Source organism: Phascolarctos cinereus, unplaced genomic scaffold, assembly GCF_003287225.1.
Source record: "Phascolarctos cinereus isolate Bilbo 61053 unplaced genomic scaffold, phaCin_HiC Scaffold_5;HRSCAF=322, whole genome shotgun sequence".
Taxonomy (NCBI): Eukaryota; Metazoa; Chordata; class Mammalia; order Diprotodontia; family Phascolarctidae; genus Phascolarctos; species Phascolarctos cinereus.
Genome location: NW_027555958.1, coordinates 69,774,619 through 69,780,618, shown reverse-complemented (window position 1 = coordinate 69,780,618; position 6,000 = coordinate 69,774,619).

Below are 6,000 nucleotides of genomic sequence, written 5' to 3'. Positions count from 1 at the left end.
CATGTTGTATAGACTTTTTTTTTTCCAGATATGGGTTAGATTTGGTTGGCCACTGAGTTAACTTCCAACTGTTGAGATTCTGAAATTTTATAACTCTCAGGGATTCCATTAAGTCCAGGGCTCATACAAAATGATTACTGTCCAGTTGAGCCTTTCTCCAGCTGTCATATATAAACTTTATATCTATTGATGACTATATCCTCCTCTAAGTCTTCAATAAAATTTAAATAGGTTTTAGTTCTGACTACAGATCTCTAGGTTGACAGCTCCCAGCACAATTTTTGGTTATTCATTCATTTCTAAATCTACTGATTTATCTCAGATCTTTCCATTTTATCCACAAGGTTTTCATTAAAAATTGCTAAAACCTTGGCTGAAATCCAGATACACCGTGTCTACAGCATTCTCCTGTTCAGTCTAGCAGCCTTGTCGAAAAAGGAGATGAGGTTAGTCTGACATTATATGTTCTTGATGCAGCACTTAAAATTTCTTTGTCATTACTGCTCCCTGTTCTAAATGCTCTAGCTCTCCTTTTAATAATAATGTTTGTTCCAGGTTTGTTTTTGGGAAAAGGTACTTTTGGGTTGCATTATTTGCAGTCATAGGGTTCAGAGTAAAGGATGTGATAGTATATTGCCCTTGTCAGACTACAATTGTAGTATTGTATTCAATTAGCCACATTTTGGAAAGGCCATTGACAAACTGGAAGGTGATCAGAGGAGTACAAAGACAGTATGCAGTCCTTAACACATAAAAGTAGCTCACAGTTATGTAGCATTTAAAAGGTATATGAAGTGATTCTTTCTCAACAACTTAGGTAGGTAGAGCAAGTAGTATTATACTCATTTTATAGATGAGGAAATTGAGGCTCTGAGAGGTTTAGGGTTACACACAAAGGGTGATTGTCTACCACAAGAATTAAACTCATAAATCCCAGCTCTAGGTCCATCATTCTTTACATTGTACCTTCCGTCTCTCATTAGGCACACCATAGACATTTGTAGAATGAATAAATGAATGCAAATCAGATGCTAAAATAGTAAAGACCCCAGTTATTAAAGCAACAGGAACCATATTATTTCTACCATATGAAAGTTAGTCACTTAATTTTACTCTAAAACTCTTCCATGGAATAAATTCTCTGTAGAGCAGAGGTGTGTGAAGCTCAAGACTACATGTGGAACCTAAATCTGAAAGCCTTAAAAAATAGTGTCTTAAAAATACTGCCCTCCAGGATCCTGACATTTCTGAAAGGCCAGAGGTTAGACTCCCTCTTAACCCAAGCATATATCAAATTTCCTTCTAAAATCCTCTTGCAAAAATTGTTATGTTTAGCTACAAAATAATGACTAGGTTGAGAAATACCACATAGTTCATTTCTTTTTATCTATGGGAACACAAGACGTGACTTTCTCCTTGAAGATGATTGCCAGTTCTATATATTCCAACTCTCCTTTCTCTTGTGCTTTTGTTCCACAACACCAACTGCCTATTGGCTGTTTCCCTTCTGAGTGTCCCATTGTCTTTCCCTCTTAAACACACTTCTCTTCCTAACTTCCCTGTTTCTGTCAAGGGTACTACCACCCTTCTAGTTACCCTGTTTTGCAACCTCAAGAGTCATGTTTGTCTTCAGACTCCTTCAATCCCCTCCACCTCCCACATATAATCAGTTGGCTTCCCAATATCTCTCACCTCAGTCCTTTTCTCTTTTTTCACACAAACGTTGTTATAGTTCAGGTCCTTTTATTGTCTCTGACCTAGACCATTGAAATAACCTCCCAGTTGTTCTTCCTTTCTCTACTCTCATCCATTCTCCACATAGCTGTCAAAGTGATGTTCCTAAAACACAAGTCTAACCATGCTCCCTGCTCAAGAGACTTTAATGATTTCTTATTGCCTCTTGAATAAAATACAGACTTCTATGTTTGGTATTTAAAGCCCTCCTCAGTCTGCTTCCAACCTACCTTACCAAGCTCATATTACATATTAGTCTCCTTCACATTTTCTGTATTCCCACCTAACTGACCTAAGTGCTGTTCTTCATAACCCATCTTCTTTACCTTTGTACAGGCTAACCCATTTTCTAGGATTCACTCCCTCTCCCCCATTCCCCAGTCATTTAAAAAAAAGAAAAAGTTATATACCTTTGTGTTAGGCACTGGGTACGGATGCAGTGAATGAAACAATCCATACTTGCAGGGAGCTTACATTCTAATGAGAGGCACAAGTACATATATACATGTGTGTAAAATAAATATAGTGTGTCTCAAAAGTCTTTTGGAACACCCTATATAAAGAGGATAAATATACCTAGGTAAGAAGTAGTTAAATACAAGAAATACAAAGATTTTTGGAAGGGAGGATACAAGCAAGGGTGAGAGGGGATCAAGAAAGACTTCATAAGGAATTGTGCTTGAACTGCTTCTTGAAGGAAGGGATTCTGTGAGGTGGAGGTGAGTAAAGAGGGAGAGCATTCCATTCATGGGGAATGGTCAGTACAAAGGTAGGTATGAGATGGAGTGTTGTGTATGAGGAACAGAGTCCATTTTGCCTGAATTGCAATGTATGGGAAGTGGCACTACTGTAGAATTAGGCTAGAAAGTTAGGTTGGGGTAAATTTGTGAAAGGCTTTCTTATTGGAATGCCTGTGTTCCTTCAAGTCTTAGCTCAAAGGCCACCTTCTCTCCATGAGATCTTTCCTGTTCTCTCCCATTACTTTATATTTATTTATCCTTGTACAGACTCTCCCTTCCCCAGAGAAAGTAAGCTCTTTGAAGGCAGGAACTATTTTGATTTTTGTCTTTGTTTCCTCATCACATAGTACACTATTTGGCACATAATAGGCGTAATATATGCTGGTTAATTGATTAATACTTACTAATTACCAAACAGACACTATTCTCTGTGACTTAAGTCTTTAATCACCATTTGATAAACTGGCTATTTTAGATAGACATTTCTCCATGTAATATAGGACAGTTTAAAGTGACCATAGTTGTTCACTTCATTTAGTCAATCTTGCCTTTTTAAAATTCTGACAATAAGCTGTTATGGAAATCTCTTCTTTTTTCCCCCCCAAAAAAATTCCCATTGCCAGTATCAAAGGCATGGTAAATTAGTCCATAAGACCAGAGAATCTAGAACCTAGTCCTAGAGGGCCTTCTATATTATCTTTTATTCTACTTCCTGTATTTGAAACTATACTGGAAGCCTCTTGGAAGTAATCTTAATATAAAAGCTCCAGAATCAATAGAAAAGTTACTGTTCTACAAGAATAAGATACATTTTTCTTTCATGACTTGTATTTCTAAAGTTCAAAATTGTTTTGAGCAAGGGTGGCATTGTTAGAATATGGTATAGCTTCTTGGAATGCCTCTTTTAGGGCATAACACTTATTTGGAATGTTTAACTTTATCAATTTGACATCATTTCCCACTTATTCTTTTCCCCAGTCTCTGACAGTGGGAAACCCTTCTTCCCAAGGACATCTCTCTGTGCAATTGATCCTCTCCCCTCCTATCTTCTTTATCATATTCCCCCCTCTCTAATCTTCAGTTTCTCCCAAGTAGCAGTTGCCTATTGGTACTTTAAACTAGATGTCCCCAGAGACATCTTAAAACACAGTATGTCAAAAACTGAGCTTGTTATCTTCCCTCCAAATTCTACTATCTTCTAAACTTTTATAGGTCTTTGATAGAATGAAGGCACTACCATCCTCAGTTATCCGAGCTTGAAACCTCAGTGTCCTCTAATCCCCTCATTTCCTCACCCTTTTTATACAATCTGTTAACAGATTTTGATGTTTCTATTGTCACATCTTTCACATCTGACCCCTTATCTCCACTCTAGTTCAGGCCCCTATTGCCTGTCACCTGTTAATTGCAGTAGCCTCCTAATTGGCCTTTTATTTGTCCTTTTTTCTCCATTCACATAGCCACCATCCTAGTTCAGGCCTTTGTTACTTCTTGCCTGCACTATTACAGTTATCCCCTCCACATTGCATGGTTTAGGAGTGTGGCACCCCCAGGATCTGGAAAACCCATGTAAATTTTTTGGCCCTCCCTTTATACCAGAGAAGTCTGAATTATTATAGTATCAAAAGATAAAATATGTTGATATTGTGTAACATTATACATATATTTCTTAGTTTCTTTTTTAATGTATTTTTTATTTAGTATTTTATTTTTCCCCAGTTACACATGAAAACAATTTTTAACATTTGTTTTCAAAACTTTGAGTTCCAAATTCTCTCCCTTCCTTCCTCCCCTTCCCCTACTTTGAGAAGGCAAGCAATTTGATATAGGTTATACATGTGTAGTCATGCAAAACATTCCCGTAATAGTCATGTTGTGAAAAAAAAAAACAATTCAAGAAAAATAAAGTAAAAAAAAAAAGAGTATGCTTCAATTTGTATTCAGACACCATCAATTCTTTATCTGGGGATGGATAGCATTCTTCACCATAAATCTTGGATCATTGTATTGCTGAGAATAGCTAAGTCATTCATAGCTGATCATCATTTCTGAGTTTCTAAACTTTTTCTGTGTTGTCTGCTGGCTTTCACATGTTGTCTGCAGCTTCTGCAAAAGTCCTCAAAAAATTCCCATTTAATTTCTTATGCCAACCCGCGATATATGGCCACCACAGTGGAGAAAATCACAATGTGGAAGGGTAACTGTAATATTCCAATTGATTTCCCTGCTTCATGTCTCTGTACTCCAATCCATCCTCTATACCACTGCCAAAATGGTTTTCTTAAAGTACAGGTCTCAAATATTCAATAAAATTCAGTATCTCTGTAATAACTTCAGTATCAAATATAAATTCCACTGTTTTGATATTCAGTTTTCACAATCTGGTTCCTTCTTAACTTTCCAGTATTCTTACATATTATTCCTCTTCACAGACCTTAGAATACAGTCACGTGGACCTACTTGCTGTTTTCCACATGCAATGTTCCATCTCCCATTTCCCTGCCTTTGCACTGTTTATCCCCCATGCCTAGCATGCCATTCTGCTTCCTTTTCAACTTCCTAAAATTGCTGGCTTCCTTCAAGATTCACCTCAAACACCATGTTCTTCAAGAGGCTTTCCCCTCTAAGGTTTCCTTGTACTATACACATCTTTTATACGTCTATGCATATGCCATTTCTGCATTAAATTGTAGGCTCCCCGAGGCCTAAAATGGTCTTTTCTTTTTCTTTGCATCCCCAGAACTTAACACAGTGCAAGGCAATAAGCATTTATTACACAACAAATATTTATTAAGTAGTTACTACATGCCAGGATATAAATACAAGAAAAAGGCCCTGCCTTCAAGGAGTTTTCAGTATAATGGGGGAAGACGATGCATAAAAGGGAGGTGGAAAGCAGGGTTGAGGGTGAGGGAAGAAGGAAGGTATCTACAACAGGGGGAATGGTACTGTAGTCTGGAAAGTTAGAAGCACAACAAGGAGGTGAATGAATGGGGGCCCCAAGAGGAACTCGCCAATGGGGGAAGAGGGCTGGCATAGCAGAGAGTATCCCAAGGTAAATCAGCCTGAGAGGCTAATGGAGCTTCTAGGGTGGGGCTGCAGATAAGGTATGGTGTTGATGTCCAGAAATGAGAAGCGCAACAGCCATGTAGTAAGTATTGGCTCACTCGATTATAAACCTAGAATAAATGCTCGTTGATTAATTTGCCACGGACCTTATATGTGATCTTCGACAAGTCATTTAATTTCCCTGGGTTATAATGCCCAGGGAAATTATTCCATCAATAACCAAATATTTATTAGATGGCATAGCTGATAGAGTTCCAGACTTGGATTCAGGAAGACATGAGTTCAAATTTGGCCTCAGACACTTACTAGCTGAGCAAGTCATTTAACTTCTTTGTTTCCTCATTTATAAAATGGGGCTATTAGCACCTACCTCCCAGGATGTTGTGATGATCAAATGAGATAACTGTAAAATGCTTAACACAGTGCTTAGTACTTAGTAGGCGCTATATAAATGTAA